This window comes from Mobula hypostoma, chromosome 13, assembly GCF_963921235.1.
Source record: "Mobula hypostoma chromosome 13, sMobHyp1.1, whole genome shotgun sequence".
Lineage (NCBI taxonomy): Eukaryota > Metazoa > Chordata > Chondrichthyes > Myliobatiformes > Myliobatidae > Mobula > Mobula hypostoma.
Genome location: NC_086109.1, coordinates 79,828,490 through 79,848,925, shown reverse-complemented (window position 1 = coordinate 79,848,925; position 20,436 = coordinate 79,828,490). Strand labels below are relative to the sequence as shown.

General features: G+C 42.9%; 1 protein-coding gene across 1 annotated transcript in view; it reads right to left on the bottom strand.

The window, feature by feature from the left end:
• igdcc3 (immunoglobulin superfamily, DCC subclass, member 3) overlaps nt 1–20,436 on the bottom strand; it is a 189,813-nt gene that overhangs the window by 72,482 nt on the left and 96,895 nt on the right. The window lies entirely within an intron of this gene.

Below are 20,436 nucleotides of genomic sequence, written 5' to 3'. Positions count from 1 at the left end.
TTCCTGGAAAGGCTAGAGAATAATGAGAGATGAATTCCTTACATCCCTAACACCTCCTTTTGTTCCTGTGGGAAACAGAACAAATTAGATAAAAGCTTGCTCCAAAACAGCTGCATGCCACAGTTACGCACAAGGCAAGGCAAAAGGCAATATTGCATATTAAATAATAATGCTTAAGATTTATGGAGCAATTTTTATTAAAGCTCCATACCAAAAACAGCAGGTTGCACTTGGGGTTACATATACGGAATGCAAATGGGCCATAGATCACAGAGAAATCATAATGGAGGTTCAGAGATAAAGGGAATAATACTGCTGGCTATACTGTGTGTTGTATTTGTCAGTTGGGCGGCATGGTAGTGTAGTGGTTAGCACAACTCCTTGCAGTACCAGTGCCCCAGGTTCAATTCCCACCACTGTCTGTACGTTCTCCCTGTGACCACGTGGGTTTCTTCTCCGGTTACCACCCACACCAGTTGGTAGGCTAGTTGGTCATTGTAAATTATCCGGCAATTGGGCTAGGGTTAAATTGGGGATTGCTGGCCCACGCGGCTCAGTGGTCCGCACTGTACCTCAATAAATAAACAAATACCGATACACATTTCTGCGCTGTCGCCGCGGTACGTGGTGTACTGGCACCAGCACTCGACTTCGAGGCGAGTGGCTCCCGCTGGTTCCCAGCACACTTCCCATCTGTGCTGGGTTGAGCACTGTGCTAGCAACGGCCTCATAAAAAACAGACAAAAAGCTAGAGAAACGGCAAGGTTGCCACCCGACGCGAAACAAGGGGGCGGAGAGGAACAACTAACCACCGTACATCACACTGCTCACTATACTGTTACATAGTTCTCTGAAGTTATTGTTTTATATACTGAACTATTCATAGCCAGACTGATGTGCACCACATTATTCATTATAACCAAACAGCACACCATAACCCATCATTGCACACATCTCTGCTCATCGAAGTGCTTCACTGTACACCTCACTGTTCAGCATTCTGCCCTGGCATAAACTGCACTGCTCCCCAATACATTCGATTATTATGCGGAAAGTAACACTCTATTGTGCGACATGTTGCCCTCTGTGATTCACTACACCGCTCCTGATAATGTTCTATTATATACCATCATGCCCACTGTCATACACGCACGCCACACAGCACTGAGCACATCTGTAAACGTAACTTCGCTGGATCAAATAACGACAGCACAAAAAGGTCGTTACTTATCTTTTCACCCATTTATTTCTTCGAGCTCAGCCGGCGAGTGAACTTGGACCCGACATCAGGGAGAGACCTTTTCTCATCTCCCCGGCGGTTCTACAACTTCACTGCCCGATGTCAGAATTGTCAGAAGTTATAAGGCCACCGATACAAAAGAACAATTGGTTTGATAACCATTCCGGTCAAGTCAATGGACTATTGATACAAAGAACAATCAGTTTGATAACTATTCCAGCCAAGTCAATGGACTACTGATACAAAAGTACAATCAATTTGTTAGACACTCCAGCCACCTTCATTAAAGAAAAGAGTGTCTTACCTGGTTTGCTGGAGCCAAAACCTAATTACAAAGATAAGAACATCCGTCAAATTTATGCTTTAATTAAGAAAGGAATGTTCTGTCTAATTTCCATCAGGTACTGCTTTTTGTCAAAATCAAAAGGTGTGAAAAGCCCACAGACATCTATGTGGATCTGGGCGAACTTTAACCCTTATCTTTCTCCAAAGAAGGCAGCTGCGAGACATTATTCAAACACACTGCAGACACAGACATAGTCAGTACTGAATCCATTGTTTACAAGAATCTTGAGAATCCCCCATTCCCTTAAACTTTATCACATCTACAAGGATTGTTACCAGAAGAAAGCAGCTTATATCATCAAGGACCCCTGCCATCCAGGCCATGCTCCCTTCCTGCTGCTGGCATCCAGAAGGAAGTACAGCAGCCTTAGGTCCCACATCACCAGGCTCAGGAACAATTATTACCCTTCACCAATGAGAGGGAACTTGATGATGGTGAGGACAATATGAGTGAGGTTGGTGTTCTGGAGCATGCTGATATTAAGGGAGAGGAGGTGTTGGAATTGTTAAAATACATTAGGACAGATAAGTCCCCGGGGCCTGACGGAATATTCCCCAGGCTGCTCCACGAGGCGAGAGAAGAGATTGCTGAGCCTCTGGCTAGGATCTTTATGTCCTCATTGTCCACGGGAATGGTATCGGAGGACTGGAGGGAGGTGAATGTTGTTCCCTTGTTCAAAAAAGGTAGTAGGGATAGTCCGGGTAATTATAGACCAGTGAGCCTTACGCCTGTGGTAGGGAAGCTGTTGGAAAAGATTCTTAGAGATAGCATCTATAGGCATTTAGAGAATCATGGTCTGATCAGGGATAGTCAGCATGGCTTTGTGAAGGGCAGATCGTGTCTAACAAGCCTGATAGAGTTCTTTGAGGAGGTGACCAGGCATATAGATGAGGGTAGTGCAGCGGATGTGATCTATATGGATTTTAGTAAGGCATTTGACAAGGTTCCACACGGTAGGCTTATTCAGAAAGTTAGAAGGCATGGGATCCAGGGAAGTTTGGCCAGGTGGATTCAGAATTGGCTTGCCTGCAGAAGGCAGAGGGTGGTGATGGAGGGAGTACATTCAGATTGGAGGATTGTGACTAGTGGTGTCCCACAAGGATCTGTTCTGGGACCTCTACTTTTCGTGATTTTTATTAACGACCTGGATGTGGGGGTAGAAGGGTGGGTTGGCAAGTTTGCAGACAACACAAAGGTCGGTGGTGTTGTAGATAGTGTAGAGGATTGTCAAAGATTGCAGAGAGACATTGATAGGATGCAGAAGTGGGCTGAGAAGTGGCAGATGGAGTTCAACCCGGAGAAGTGTGAGGTGGTACACTTTGGAAGGACAAACTCCAAGGCAGAGTACAAAGTAAATGGCAGGATACTTGGTAGTGAGGAGGAGCAGAGGGATCTCGGGGTACATGTCCACAGATCCCTGAAAGTTGCCTCACAGGTGGATAGGGTAGTTAAGAAAGCTTATGGGGTGTTAGCTTTCATAAGTCGAGGGATAGAGTTTAAGAGTCGCGATGTAATGATGCAGCTCTATAAAACTCTGGTTAGGCTGCACTTGGAGTATTGTGTACAGTTCTGGTCACCTCACTATGGAAAGGATGTGGAAGCATTGGAAAGGGTACAGAGGAGATTTACCAGGATGCTGCCTGGTTTAGAAAGTATGCATTATGATCAGAGATTAAGGGAGCTAGGGCTTTACTCTTTGGAGAGAAGGAGGATGAGAGGAGACATGATAGAGGTGTACAAGATAATAAGAGGAATAGATAGAGTGGATAGCCAGTGCCTCTTCCCCAGGGCACCACTGCTCAATACAAGAGGACATGGCTTTAAGGTAAGGGGTGAGAAGTTCAAGGGGGATATTAGAGGAAGGTCTTTTACTCAGAGAGTGGTTGGTGCGTGGAATGCACTGCCTGAGTCAGTGATGGAGGCAGATACACTAGTGAAGTTTAAGAGACTACTGGACAGGTATATGGAGGAATCTAAGGTGGGGGCTTATATGGGAGGCAGGGTTTGAGGGTCGGCACAACATTGTGGGCCGAAGGGCCTGTACTGTGCTGTACTATTCTATAATTCAACCATCAGGTTCCTGAACCAGTGTGGATAACATAGAACTGATTCCATAATCTATAAACTCACTATCAAGGAATCTACAACACATGCTCTCATTATTATTTATTTACTTATGGTTTTTATTATTAATATTATTGCCTTTTTGCGTGTCTTTAGCACATTGGCTGTTTGTCAGAATTTGTTGGTGTGTAGTTTCTCATTGATTCTACTGTATTTCCTTGTTCTACTGTGAATGCCTGGAAGACAATGAATCTCTGAGTAGCACATGGTGACCTATACTTTAATAATACATCTATTTTGTACATTAAACTTTGAATTGTAAGAATTTGAGATACATACCTCTAGATCTCACTGTACAATACTTACTGGCCTCTAGAAGGTCCTCCATCTCTGTACAATATACTACAGCTTATTTTCACCAAAACAAAGCAGAATGGTTAGCTGTAACTGCTTTAGATGAGTAAGTAGGTTTACCACCCTGTTCCTGTGTTAACTTTTACCAGTTAAAATAATATTGGGACATGTAGTAATTGGGAATATTTAACTCTGCGAGAACATTCAATAATTGGGAATGTTTAACCTTGACCCAGGACATGCAGTAATTGGTTATGTTTAACCTTGTCCGGGTACATCCTGCAATTGGGAATGTTTAAATATGGGATATTAAGTGATTTAACTCTTTCCTGGGATATTCAATAACCAGGAGGTTTCAATCTGTCTGGGATGTGAAGTGATTGGAAATATTTAACATAGTTTAAGGATTTGCAGTAATTAGAGATGTTTATTTCTGCCCCAGGACGTTCTGTAATTGGGAATATTTAACTCTGCCCTGGGATTTGGAGTATTCGGGAATGCTCAACTCTGTCCCAATTTGATTGTGATTGGCAATGTTTTACATTGTCCCAGGACAGATATGTTTGTGAATTTAACTCCATTTTGGGACATGAGGTGGAATGTCTAACTCTATCCTAGGACGTATATGATTGAGATTGTTTCATTGTGTCCACTAATAGTCACGTTGGTGAATCTGCAACCCTGTCCGGGGTCAGACAAGTTTGGCAGCGTTTAATTCTGTCTGGGGACATTCATGTTTGGGAGTGCACGGCTGGGGCAGTGGTGAAAACGTTAGATGCCCTGCAGCACAAAGAGCTATGCGATCAAAATCTCTGCCTTTTCCCAAACAGCAAGTAAAAAACCGAAGCACTAATTTTATTAAACTAACAGTATTATATCCACATCAGTCCTTAATTTGAACAAAAAACAATTTCAGAGGCCCCATGTAAACAACCATGTAATGCAAAAATTGAATTATAATCACTTTAAGAAATGCTTTGAAAAACTGAAGGATACAGCTCTCCCGACTTGGAAAAGTCCGTGCTGGTGATAAATAAGAGCTTAGGGCTCAGACCTGACCTCCACACTGACACGTTACAGCAACCTTTTAAGGCCTCGGTTTTCATTTATCAAGCTCTGTAAACACCCACTCAAAAATTCTCTTACTTCATCAGTCACTTTTGGGCAGGACATTCAAGCCACCCTATATTACTGCAGCTCAGATGAAGTGATTGTCCATTGATTAGTTGGGAGTTAGAAGATTGTGGATTTATCCGTTATGTAGGAAGTATACACACACACACACACACACACACACACACACACACTCACACACACACACACACACACACACACACACACACTCACACTCACACACACTCTCACACACACACACTCACACACACACACTCACTCACACTCACTCACACTCACACACACACACACACTCACACACACACACACTCACTCACACTCACACACACTCTCACACACACACACACACTCACACACACACACTCACTCACACTCACACAAATGCTCATGTTTCTGCTAAACGCTGCAAGCGAGAGCGTTTCTTTCACCAGTCTGCTGGCACAGTTCAGCAGTGCTTTGCCTTGAATTTATATAAGCGTATAAAACATTTGTTGCCCGGAAGCATCAGGAACAAACCTGAGAGGCAACGACTGAAATCTGGGCCAACTCACAAACAGCAAGTACGTCTCCAAGCCTTTTGATCGAATTCTGCACAAACCAAAGGACTAATTCTATTAAAATAATAGCATTATTCACTTTGGTAACTGACCACTTTCCCTGTTTCAGAAAAGGAAAGGGCGGTTAGTGTTTGAAATGCCCTGGCAACGCAAGAGACTGCAGATGCTGGAAGAAGAAGCAAGATTCAAAGTTCAAAGTAAATTTAAGTACGTAGGCCTCGCAGGCATGCAGAATACAACAAAATAAAATACAACAGAAGCAATTGAAAACTATACACTGATGAAGACTGACAAACAATCAAGACTGACAAGATTGTTGGTATTTTGTAACTCCAAAACATAAAATTAACTAAAAGCAAAAAAAAAGCGCAGAGCTTGGAATGCAAGTCTGACTTCAATTTTTACTTTAAGTGAGCTGCACACATATCAAATGGTAATGCATTGTGTATGCAATTCACATATTTTTTACATCTAAAATGTAATTAAACAAACAAGGATGCTTAATGAAATAATATATTTACAATATTACTCAAATAGTACTAAAATATTAAATACGCAACATTCCTCTCTGCTCAGCTATACTCAATATAGAAAGCATCTCAACTGTATACAGTGTATATAGTACAACTACTATGCAGCTATCCACAGCAGAGTAACTTTTTAATTTGTCCCAAAGGGTGCAGAAGATGGCGGCGCGACGACAGCGCGCCCAGCCACTCCGTTGATGAATATCTGTTACTTGTCAAGTAGGGGACCGTACACAATCCTGATTTGATGGAGACAGATATGAGAGCACAGCGGAACATCTGGAAAACTTCTGAAATGACTGCTTTGCTACCGCTGTACTGTGTGGTAACCAGAATCTCCGGAGCTGAAGGCCTCAAAATCCTCGGCTTTGCGTGTTTCAGCGGCCGGGGAGAGGTCGAAGGCGCTTGGCAGAGGATGGCGCTCAGGAGGCTGTATGGGAGAGGCTGCTCGGAAGCTCGGAGTTTTCGGACGGATGGACTCAGGGTCGACTGCTTCCAAGGTATCGGCAAGTTGATGGTGTCTGGAGGTTTATGGCAGGGAGTTTCTCCCTTTTGCCGCCGCTATTGGGGACTCGGGAGTCGATCGACTCGGGGACTTTGAGACTTTTTTTTACTGTGCCTATGGTCTGTTCTTTACCAAATTATGGTATTGCTTTGCACTGCTGTAACTATATGTTATAATTATGTGGTTTTGTCAGTGTTAGTCTTTGGTCTGTCTTGTTTTCTGTGATATTACTCCAGAGAAACATTGTTATCATTTCTTAATGCATCTATGCATTTCTAAATGACAATAAAAGAGGACTGAGTGTTCTCATAATCTAATCCAATTTAGGCTGATTTAATCACTGTGGAAGCTTTCTTATTTCTGTGGGATAATGTCTTTCCTGGGGGATTTCTCTATTTGGCAAGTGAGACTTGTGGGTGTGAGACAATCTCAGGTCCTAGGCCTCCTCTGAGGTGGTTGTAGGTGTCGACTCTGGGACAGCAGGAAGTGGTTCTGACAGCTCTGGACACCTTTCTTCTCTAACAATTGGCACTGCTCTCCTCAACTGATCGATGTCTCGGTCTCCATATGACATCAGATGCAATCTCCACTGTGCAGGAGAGTGGTCTAGTTCTGTCCTAAACCTTTCCAAGTACCCACTTTTGGTCACCTCTGGAGTCCCTCACCAGGACTTCTTGTCCTGGAGTGAAACATCAAACCTCCTTGTTTGAAGAGTCCTCGGTCTGCCTCAGCTGTGTGTCCTGCATACTCTTTCTGCAACCTGGTTTGAGGAGGTCCAAGCGTGAATGCAAGGAATGGCCCAGGAGCAGCACAGCTGGTGAGTTGTTGGCTGTTGACTGTGCTGCATTGTGATATGCAAGAAGGAGGTTGGCAAGCTTCTGATTCAGCGTCAGTTTAGTATGTTCTGCTGACACTGCTTGCAGTGTGTTCTTTAGAATCTGGACAAAGGCTTTCACCAAGCCATTTGTAGGCGGGTGGTACAGTGAAGATGTAATATGTCTTAATCCATTCATTTCAGGAATGACTGAAGCTGTTCCGCCACAAACTGTGGTCCATTGTCACTGACTAAGTGTTCAGAAACACCAATCCTTGCGAAGAGCCTTCTCAACATATCAGCAAGGCTGTAGTGGTGGGTATTGGGAACACTTTTGGCCACTTTGTAGCTGCATCCACTACTACCAAGAAATTTGTGTCCAGGAGTGGTCCAGCAAAATCCACATGAATCCTCCGTAGGCATATCCCAGGGACGGAGAGGCACTGCTCTTGTCATCTGGATGGGCTGGCACCCCAAACAGCAAGCTGCTCGACCAGCTGATCGATCCCAGGCCACCAGACAGAGCTTCGAGCCATCACTTTCATTTTGACCACGCCTACGTGACCAGCGAGTAGCTCCTCCAACACTTTAGCTCTCAGCTTGGATGGTACAACAACTCTCAATTCCCACTTAAGGCAAGCCCCATCAAGGGCAAGGTCATCCCAGTGCTGGTATGAATCAGGGAACTAGAGTCTCTGTTGCACACTCCAGTCAGTTGGTATTGCAGACCTAAGGCTCTGTGAGGTCATTCCTGTTTCCCTTCGGATCATCTCTGCCGTAATAGGGAGATTTTCCATTTGCATTAGGAATACACCAGGAGGATCGCCCTCTTTTGTAAAATTTTCAGATATTTCCTTCTCCAAAGGTAAATTGGACAATCTACGTTTCCACAATAAGTTGTCTTCTTGAATTCAATCTTGTAATTGTGTCCTCTAAGAAACAGAGGCCGTCCCTGTCTTTGTGCTGCTGCTGTTAGTAGAACACCCTTCAGTGGATTGAAAATGGACACTAGTGGTTGACGATCAGTAATGAGGGTAAACTCTCTCCCACACAAGTACTGGTTGAAATGTTTTGCACCCTAAACCAGACTCAAGGCCTCTCTGTCAAACTGTGTGTATTTCTTCTCTGCAGCATTAAGGGAACATGGTGCAAAAGCTCTAGGGCATTCACTTCGATCACTCATAATATGTGACGTGACTGCACCTATACCTGAAGCAGAAACATCATAGGCAGCTTGGCTGGATGATGTGGATCATAGTGTGTGAGTACAATTTTTGCCATTTCCATTTTATTTAGTTTTTTGATCGCCATCTCACACTGCTTTGTCCACTGCAATTTCTTCCTCATCTGTATTAAGGGCTGGAGCACAGTGGCCAGGTTTGGAAAGAGGCTATTAATTGACAAATTAACCTAGTAATTGACAAATCCTGAAAAGGACTGCAACTGTGACACATCTTTTGGTCTTTGGGCATCCACCACCACTTGAATTTTCTCAGCACACTTGCGTAATCCTTGTGCATCAATCAAGTCCGCGTGACCACAGTATGTGATGTTTGGTTTAAAGAATTCACAGTTGTTGCGTCGTGCTCTGAGTCCATAATCTTCTAGTCTTTTTTAACACTGCCTTGAGAGTTTAGAGATGTTCCTTGTCTTCCTCATTGGGAATAATGATGTCATCCAGGTAAGACTAAGTGCCTGGTCGGCCTTGTAGTACCCGGTTCACAGCTTTCTCCAGAGTGCTGGTGCAGATGCTACTCCAAAAATAAGCCTTTTAATTTCTTTCAGCAATAAATCCCTTTGTGAGTGTTTATGATGAGAAAGACTTTGGTTTCTTTTTCCATCTCCATCTGTAGGGAGGCCTCGACTAAATCGAGTTTGCTGAAGTGTTTTCCTCCAGAACGATTTGCAAAGATATCCTCCACCCTAGGCAGGGTGTATTGATCTACTTTCAGTACTGCGTTAAAATCACTTATTCTTGCCTACCGAGACCACTTGCATGGCTCCACTCAAACTTGGAAAGAATTCCTTCAGTATCTGTTCAATCTAGCTCACTGGCTACTTTATTGCAGATGGTATAAGGAACTGGACTGGCTTTGCAAAACTTGGGTGCGGCATTTTCATTTAACACTATTTTACCCACGATATGTTTGAGTTTTTAATGCCATCCTTGAGCACTGCTGTGGCATCATCCAGTACCTTCCTTAATTTGCTTTCAGTTGGATTTATTGCCGGGGATGTGGCATGCAAATGCATGAATCCTCAATTAAGTTGTAGTTGCCTCAGCCAATCACATCCCCGCAATGCAGGGGATTTGATTTTGCCACATACAAGCCCAATGTGGCTTGTTGGTTGTTGTATTTCACTGTTAGAAATGTCATTCCCACAGAGGTTATCTCTTCTCCAGTATAAGTTTTTAGTTGGATATCTACAGGCTTCAGTTCAGTATCTTTGAAATGCCATTCAAACTAATTTTGTGAAATGACTGGAAATGCCAAGCCAGTATCCAATTCCATTTTAATTATCTTGCCGTTCTCTGCTAGTGTAAGCTATACTGCTTGCCTATTGTTAGTTTTCACATTGTAAGTCTCAAGGCTACTCAGTCCTGTGTCACGCTCGTCATTATCAGATTTTTCATCAACGGAATGTAGAACAGTGCTCTTTTTGAAATTGCAATGACTTTTTATTTTTTTTCTCTTCCCTGGCATTCCATTTATTTTTGTCTGCCCGACATGCTCTTTGTATGTCTCCTACTTTGTTGCACTTTCTGCAAGTTTCACCTTCAAACCTGCATTGGTCTGGTGTATGTGAGCCCCTGACACAACTGTAACACAATTTGTTCAGCCAGACATTTTGACATTACCATGTTGTTCATGCTCACTTTCATTCCTGACTGCAACTCAGCTGTGTCTCTGCTGTTTCCATTGATACAGCTACAGGTTTCCCCCGCCATCCGAAGGTAGAGCGTTCCTATGAAACGGTTCGTAAGCCAGAATGTCATATAGCAAAGAAGCAATTACCATTTATTTATATGGGAAAATTTTATGGGCGTTCGCAGACCCAAAAATAACCTACCAAATCATGCCAAATAACACATAAAATCTAAAATAACAGTAACGTATAGTAAAAGCAGGAATGATATGATAAATACACAGCCTATATAAAGTAGAAATACTTTTCTACAATCATTGCCTGCATTGTTGTCCGTAGCGAAAATCTCACTTAAGCGCCATTGGCAAAAACACGGCGCAAGCGCTCTCGGCAGAAAAATTCACGCAAGCGCTGTTGGCAGAAACACTCTCTCCAGTAACCTTTAAGCTATGAAGCTGCCAAATCATACCAAATAACACGTAAAAATACAAAGCCTAAATAAAGTAGAAATAATGTATGTACAGTGTAGTTTCACTTACGGGAATTGGGAAGACAGCTTGCCAAGCACACTGATGATGGTGTGTTACACTGAGTTGTCGGAGTTTGGGTGGTGCAGTGGCCCCCACCCTCCAGGCAGCGACCCGATACCGATCTGCGAAGCATGCAGCGGTACAGCGGTAGCCGGGAAGCACACAGCACATCTTTAAAAAAAAAGCCGAAATAAACATGCTAATTAATTAGGTGCCACCTGGCACGTAATTGTCGGCCCAGATCAGAGGCGATTGCCTCACTTGAACAGGTAGGTAGTTGTCTCAGATTCAGTTAAAAGAAACTTCATCACTTTGTAACTCCAAAACATTGAATTAATTAAAAGCAAAAAAAAAAGAGCTGGGAATGCGAGTATAACTTTGATTTTTACTTTAAGTGAGGCATGCACCTATCACCTGGCAGCGTCATGACAAGTGCAATTTATGTGAATGAATTATTTAAACAAACAGGAATACTTAATCAAATAATATTTACAGTATTACTCAAATAGTACTGAAACATTAAAAACACGATTGTTCAGTACACAAGTGTAAAGGAGAATGAAATGATTGTTACTCTAGACCTGATGCAGCATAAAAAAACACAATAAGCATAAAAACACAATAAAAATGAATATAAAAGCAATCCTAAACAACATATTTTATAGGTATCTGTTGAGTGTGGCCACATATGTAAGGGATTAATTTACATATATATATATATATAGACTGTTTGTATGTACATAATGTGATGCTGGGTGTGCAAGTATCTGAACATAAGGTGACTCTGACAGGAAAGGATAAAGTAACAAGGTGACTCCTGACAAGGGGAACTCTTCAAGGTAGCAGCAGGACATATGAACACACAGAAGGACAGTAGGTATGAGGTGTGGAGTGTAAGTGCTCAGTGACAGTGCATAGGAGTGGTCAAAGGGGGCTGAGGGGATGTGCAGAGGAAACAACTGCTGGAGAAACACAGCCGGTCGAGCAGCATCTATGGAGGCAGAGGGAGACTTGATGCATAGGGTTAAGGCCCTGCATCAGGACGGACAAAAGAACTGTTGATCCATCCTGACGCAGCGTCTAAGTGTGAAATGCCCCAACAGACGCTGCTCAACCCACTGAGTTCCTCCAGCAGCCTGGTGTTTTGTTCCTGAAACTCTCTTCCGTGCCCTCCAGCAAGGACCCTGATCACCAGCATGGTCTCACTCCAGCACTTTGGGTACGAGTGCCACACAATCAAAAATGATGTCCTTATGGTGAAATATAAAACACAAGTCCCTCTGTTCCACTGGTACAAAGCGTACCTGAAAATACACACAGAGTGAATCTCTCCTAGTGCCTAGGTGATTGAATAACCAACAGACCTAACCACTAACCACAACAACCACTTTACTCTTGCCCAAACTGGACCAGAATACGTGGATCCCTAATTAACCTCTACAGCAACCTGAGGACCCACTCCCTAGGAGAAGATCATACTTGACTCAAGTGATCGCACTACTACTACTAACCTTAAACACCACCAGCACTGGACATTGTGTCTAAATGATTTAAATGGCAGCAGCAATTGCCTTCATGAAGTGGCCACATTTCAAAGTAATTCATTGTGATGTGAAACACTTTAGTGTCTTTCTATACGATGCGCACGATGCATTCTCAAGCCCTTCCTTCTTGACAGTGTATGTCACAGCTCCCTTGGTAATTAGACAGGGCTTTCTCTATGTATCTGCAGCCGACTCAGTTTAATTAGTTCAGGGCTGGGAGCCACAAATAATGAGTCATGATTCAAGCTCTCGTCATGCAGCCGACAGCAGTCCGAAAACAAGTCTTGCTTGGATCACTAAGTTTGCATCATTTTAATCACGCTGCAAGTGGTGATCGAGGAAAGCAATTCCTTATGGGGAATGAGCCAGCAGGCCATTCCCAACCTTCCAGAGGTCCATGCTGTTCAGGTACGAAAACTCATTATCATTAGTCATTAGCACTCTGGCAGAGCAGTGTGTGTGTGTAGTTTCTCATTGGTTCTTCTGTATTTCTTTGTTCTACTGTTAATGCCTGCAAGAAAATTAAATGAATCTCACGGTAGTTTATGGTGACATATAAGTTCTTATACATTAAGGAACAGTTATTACCTCTCAACCATCAGGTTCTTGAACCAAAGAGAATAACTTCACTCGCCCCATCACTGAAATGTCCCCACATGTACGGATTCACTTTTCAAGGACTTCATTTCATGTTCTTGATATTTATTGCTTATTTATTTATTATTACTATTTTTTCTTTTTGTATTTACACAGTCTGTTGTCTTTTGCACACTGGGTGAACACTCAAGTTGCTGCAGTCTTTCATTGATTCTATTATGGTTATTATTTGATTATGGATTTATTGACAGGAAAATAAATCTCAGGGTTGTATGTGGTGACGTATATGTACTTTGATAATAAATTGAAATTTTGAACTTTGAGTGAAGAACATTAAGATGAACATTCCAAGGCATTCCCATACTCCCATGAAATATCCCAAAGCAATTTATATCAATAAAGTAAATTGGAAATATATTATTTACTTTTAAAACTTAGCGATAAGGCAAAGTAACAGGCCCTTCCAACTCAATGAGGCTGTAACACCCAATTCCACCCATGCCACCAATTCATCTACTAACCCATACATCTTTGGAATCTGGACGGAAAGCCACGTGGTGACCGGGAGACCGTACAAACAGCACGGGAATTGAGCCTGGGTTGCTGGTACTGTAATGGCGTTACGCTAACTGATACGCTACTGCTTTTGTCCACAATAATGTAACCCCAACCAGTTAATTTATTTTAGAAGTGATCTTGGTTGAGACATGAAATATTGTTCTGGAATCTCAATATAACAGTCTTGTACTCCTTCAAAATACTGAGATGTGCCCGTTTGATATCTCAGTCAAGTGACGGTCAAATGGACTCACTCTTGTGCTCATCTCTCCAGAGCGGAACTTGACCCTGTAGTCCTTGACTTGGGGGTAACAAAGCTACACTGAACCAGGGGTGACTTCCAGATTTCATCCTCAGGAGACCAATGGAGCGGCCTGGGACTTTTGTACCCGCACACTGCCAACAACAGTGGTGGTATGGCAGTATAGCAGTTTGGTGTACTGCTATTACGGTGCCAGCGATTTGGGTTCAACTCCCGCCGCCTTCTGTAACGAGTTTGCATGTTGTCCCTGTGTGGGTACACTGGTTTTCTCTCACAGGCATATGGGTTAATAGGTTAATTGATCACATAAGGAGATCACATGAGGAGGAAAAGATGGAGATGTGACGGCAGCGCGCATGGCCTCTCCGGTGAATGATATCTGTAATCTGTCGAGTAGGGGACCGTGCACAATTCTGATTTGATGGAGACAGACGTGAGAGTACGGAGGAACATCTGGAAAACTTCTGAAATGCCCGCTTTGCTGCTGCTGCTACTGTGTGGTAACCGGAATCTCCGGAGCAGAAGGCCCCGAAATCCTCGGCTTTGCTTGTTTCAGCGGCCGGGGCTAGGTCGAAGGCGCTCGGCACAGGATGGAGTTCAGGAGGCTGTATCGGAGGGGCTGGTCGGAGGCTCAAAGTTTTCGGATGGACGAACTCAGTGTCGGCTGCTTCCAAGGCATCGGCAAGTTGACTGTGCCTGGAGGTTTATGGCAGAGAGTTTCTCCCTTTTGCTGCCTGCTATCAGGGACTCGGGAGTCGATCGACTCGGGGACTTTGAGACTTTTTTTTTACCTTGCCCATGGTTTGTTCTTCATCAAGTTATGGTATTGCTTTGCACTGCTGTAACTATATTATAATTATGTGGTTCTGTCAGTGTTAGTCTTTGATTTGTCCTGTTCTCTGTGATATCACTCCGGAGAAACATTGTATCATTTCTTAATGCATGTATGCATTTCTAAATGACAATAAAAGAGGACTGAGTGTCCTCATAATCTAATCTAATGTAACTGGGCGGTGTGGGCTTGTTGGGCCACTTGTAACCGTGCTCTATCTCTATAAAAACAAATAAATAAAACAAAACCGACAACTATTATACATCTTGTAACATAAACAGCAAAAAAAATCCAAAGGCATTTCACAGAAATGAAAAAGGCAGTAAATGGCATTTGGACAGGACAGGAATAGAGGGATATAAACCTAGTACAGGGAAATGGGAAAAGCGTAGAAAGGGATCACAGTTGGCATGGACAAATTAGGTAAAGAGGCCTGATTCTGCTCTGTATAGCTTTATGGCTCTAAACCACAAAAGGGCTTATTAGAGCAGAGGTCATATCAGTCAGAGAACACTTTGATGAGGGAGAGCTGAAGAAGTTCGTGAAGATAATTCCAGGGCTCTGAGGATTGGTAATAGAACTCCTCAAAAGCTGCCAAATTTAAGCAGCATAGACAATCCAGAAAATTGTAAATCTTCACTTTTCCCTGCCCCAATTTGCATGTCAGGACTGCTGTAAGCCTCCACTGGAGTGTCCTCTGGCTTCACCCTGCCCGGGCATAGTTCACCATCTCTGCCACCTGATTTCTGAATGGACATTACATCCATGAGCACTACCGCACTACTTTTTTTTATTTGTAAAAAGGGCCCGTAGGATCACTGGGGACCCAAGTCACCGCAACCACAATCTATTCCAGCTGCTACCATCTGAAAAGCGGTACCGCAGCGTAAAAGCCAGGAACAACAGACTCCGGGACAACTTCTTCCACCAGGCCATCAGACTGATGAACTCACACTGATTTGAGTGTACTCTATATTACATTAAACGTTCTACTTATTATAAATTACTATGACTGCACATGGCACATTTAGATGGAGAACGTAACATAAAGATTATTACTCCTCATGTATGTGAAGGATATAAGAATAAAGTCAATTCAATTCATTACTTACTTGATTTAACTATTTTAAATATATATACTTTTCTCTCAGTTTCTCTATTATTATGTATTGCATTGTACTACTGCCGTAAAGACAACAAGTTTCATGCCATATGCTGATGATATTAAACCTGATTCTGATTCCCCATAGCCCTCTAGTTTTCTTTTATTCATGTGCTTATCTGCCGGCTGCTGGTGTAGTGGCATCTGCACGGGCAAGTGGCTCTGGGTTCAAATCCAGCCAGCTCCTTGCATGCTTTCCACCCATGCTCAGCATCCTGTGTAAACAAAAACTTACCTCCGACATCCTCCCTATACTTTTCTCCAATCACTTAAACATTATGCCCCCTCATATTAACCATTTCTGCCCCGGGGAAAAGCCTCTGGCTGTCCATTCTATCAATGCCTCTTATCATCTTACACATCTCTATCAAGTCACCTCTCATCCTTGACTGCAAAGAGTAAACGATCTGCAAAAAGAAACAGCCTATTTTAATCTTCTGAGAAAAGAAATATAGTGATTGGATTTGGTGATCTGGAAGAAAGGCCAGACTGGTTGTCAGAGTAATATTATAACCTAAGTTAGTGCTTAATGGTTTCTTCTCGTTGGGGCATTCTTGGATATTAAGAAACATTTCATTCTCCAGACTTGACTTGAACAGCACAAATGCAAGATGTCTCCTTCTGATCGAAGGTGAAGGAAAATAAATGCAAAGCAGTGGTGAAATGAACTGCCCGCCTTCTTTGTAATACTGATGAAAACAGGCATCTGTCTCCGATGCTTCATAAATCACTAACTGTTGGCATGGGAGATTCTGAGGTAATTAATGGACGAAGTAAGGCACTAAATGAAATATATGCAGAGTGACGGAACAGCGGACCCAGTCAGCACTTCAGTTGTGAAAACAGCCACCATACAAAGCGCAAGTCTCCTTGAAAACTGGTCAGAAACGTTTCTGAGCTTCTGAAATGGATGAACCATGAGAAGCAAAACAATGCGCAGAAACAACACACCATTCATTGGGGAGAGAAACTGACAGCTAATTAAACCGGGATCCAATTGACAACAACTCACTGCTGTATCACATTAACATGAACTCCTCAAACAGCATTGCAGAACAGCAGCCATGGAACATGGATCATGGAACAGATACAGACACCTCTGTGACATTCCCAATAATGTATTCTGTCTTTTCAACATTTTCAATTAAGCTACATCTTCACCAAGAAAGCTCCAACTCTGAATGTTAGAAAGGACGATGTTGTCAGAGAAGAGAATTTCATTAAAATACTTATCTTTTTAAAGGAAATAAGAGTAAAGAAATACACGCTGACCGGTGGTGTAGTGGCATCGGCACTGGACTTCGAGGTGAATGGTCCCAAGTTCGAATCCGGCCGGTTCCTTGCACGCACACTTTCCATCTGGGCTGGGCTGCGTGTCAAACTAGCAGCTCTGCCCCGTAAAAAACAAACAAAATTCTAAAGAAGCAGCAAGGGTTGCTGCCCAATGTGCCACAAGATGTGGGAAGGAACAACAACAACAAAGAAATGCATAAAAGGATTGGATCAATAGATAGGAGTTTGAGGAGTAGGGCTAATCAGACCCACAGGCAGATAAGTACAGAGAGATATTTGCAGACAGGCAGTCGAAAAATATTTGGTGAAGTTAAAAAAACTAATACATTTAAAGTTGGGTATAAGTAATGCCCTATTACACTAGTTTCAGGAACCTGTGCTTAATTGTACAACTGGTCTGAAAGCATTGTTCAGATATAAGCACCGACCATTTTCTAGCTTTTTTAGTGTTGTCCAACACTTTGATCACTGAACCTTGTTTCAGAGCTCCCAGTGAGAAATTCCCCGGAACTATAAAATGCTGAATGGAGTAAAGAAATGAATGAGTGGGTAAAAGTCTCATACTTCCTGCAGATTTCTTATACTTTACTGTACTTTTGGTTCATAATTACAATAGATATCTAAATTATTTTACAGAAAACACATATATCTTGGCTAGGCTTTGCAGAGGGCAGGGCAGGAAAATGGAGTGCAGCTGTAAGCCATTAGCATCAGGGCCCAAAGGTCATCCAGCAGCAGGGAAGAAGTACCTAAGATGGATGATTCTGGTCCCCTCTTCAATCTTCAAACAAGAGCAGGACAGTTTTTTTAAAGAGTTAAGAAGGAGAATTGTTAAGGCATAGGATCTGCAACCAGAACAGCATCAGAAACAAAATTAAAAAGATAAAAGAGAACTTAAGAGTATATTTTAGATAGAAAGAGGTTTATAGCTATGATGAGAGGGCGAGGGTATCAATGATATGGGAAACATAAGTTGAAAGTCGGTTTGGCCACAGCTAACCATCACAATTGTGCCTGATTGCTGGAGTTCCTGTGGGCGAATGTGAGGCCAGAGATTAGCTGCTAGTTACTGCCTCGTGCATTGGGTGAAGCGTAAATAATGGCTCTAAGACAAGTAAGTGAAACATTCAGATTACTGGACATTAGCATCATCATGCTGAATACAGAACACATACAAAATGCACGGAGTCTGCTCCTGCTTCTGTTCCTTCATTTTCTTATTTATCTGGTGTTGTAGCCAATGTTCAACCCAATCAGCCAAACCAAAGCGGACTTTATCAATCTATCCTTTTCAGAATCTTGCTGCACATAGGTTGACTGCTGCAAAATCCCCTTGTTATACCAGTGGCGGCATTTCAGGAGTGCTCTGCACTTAAAGTGATTGCCCTTCATAATCACGCTGTCATATATAAACTACTCTCAGTCACGGAAGTCAGGCATGTCTCTACTTCTGTTGAATGTGTAGCTGTTCGGAACAGATTGAGATTGTGAAAGTCACCATGTACAACATAGAACATCATGGCATAGTACAGGCCCTTCAGCCCACAATGCTGTGCTGACCTTTTAACCCACTCTAAGATCAATTTAACCCTTTCTTCCCATATAGTCCTCTATTTTTCTATCATCCATGTGCTAACCTATCCATCTACCTATCTATCTATCTCATCGATCTAAAAAATTCCTTTTTGCACAAATGAACTTCAAAATGCTTTGGTACTAACATGACCTCTCCCTGATTATCCTCAAGGCATTTTAGATAACTGAAAATAAAATGAGGGGTCATCAAGGGAATGGCGGCGTAAGGAAAAGGTCTCTCGACAAAAAAGAAGGTAAACTGCCCCAAAATCGAATTTAGACAAATACTTAAGATTGCATAACTATATTAATAAAAGGGGCAAGGATGATGTCTAAGAACAAGATTAAAAAGTCCGCTCCGAAGGCTGATAAACATAAAGAGACGCAGCAAGGCTAAGGGCCTAGCTCCCCCACGGCAAGCCAGGACAGAGATAATGAGAGGGAATCGGTGGCTCTGTCTTTGATTCTCGGAGAGATTCGCGAGTTCCGACAAGATAACAGCAAACAGCTGGAAGATATTAAAGGAGAAATAGTAAAAACTAACTCGCGAATTGATGAAGCCGAAGCGAGGATTGTTGGAATTGAAGGAAGCTACAAAACGCTGAGGAAGTGATAGCAGAAATGCTGAAGCTACAAGACCAGCTCCAGTGGAAACTGATAGATCAAGAAGGCCGCTCAAGAAGGGAAAATGTGAGGATCTACGGAGTTCCCGAAGGAACCGAAGGTAAACCCGGATTGATGATTCCCTTCATGGAGAAGCTGCTTAGAGAGAACCTTGATATACCGGCCGCAAAAGACCTACAGATAGAAAGAGCTCACCGCACGTTGGCACCACAGCCTCCGGCAGGCGCCCAGCCCAGATCGATTCTGGTCAGATTTCTCAGTTACAGAACGAAGGAAGAGGTGCTTAAAAGGGCATGGCAAAAGAAAGGTTTCATGTGGAACAACTGTAAAATCAGTTTAGACCACGACTACGCACCGGGGATTCTTGCCAGGCGGAAGGAATATACGGAAACACGGAGAGCCCTGAAGGAAAACAAGATCAGATTCCAGACCCTGTATCCAGCTCGGCTGAGAGTCTTTTACGACGAAGGGACAAAAACTTACGCTACGGTGGAGGAGGCAACGTCGGACCTGACGGACCGGGGACTACCTATTAAAGTTATCACCCAACCGGAGTTGCTACTGGAGAGGATTCGGCAGAAGTCGTGGCAGTTAGTGGGGCGAGGACGCTCCACTCGAACCAGAGTGTCAAACTACAAGGAAAAGCTGCAAATATTCAGACGTGAATGTACAGAGAATACAGATTAATTAAGAGAAATGACTGAAAAGAGTAAATCGGACCTAAAGGTAAAATGAAAGCTGGTAACTGAAAATAAACTAGGCGGAATAACTTGAATGATAGCAATTTGGTCGAGACATAAATGGGAGAAAATTCTCTATGATTATTCAAACTGCTGAGGGCCCTCTAACACAGGGTGAAGATAGAGGTTATCCCTCTGAACTGAGGCTGGTCGGTGCTCAGGCCTCACTGTGGGAAGTCGGGAAAAATTTTCAAATGTTACACGTTCAACAATGTCTAGGGTGTGGTTATATGTCTTGGTTTACTGTTGAGAAGGGATTGCTTACTGTTTGGTTAGAAAAGGAGAGTGTTTTTTTTCTACTAGAGAAAAA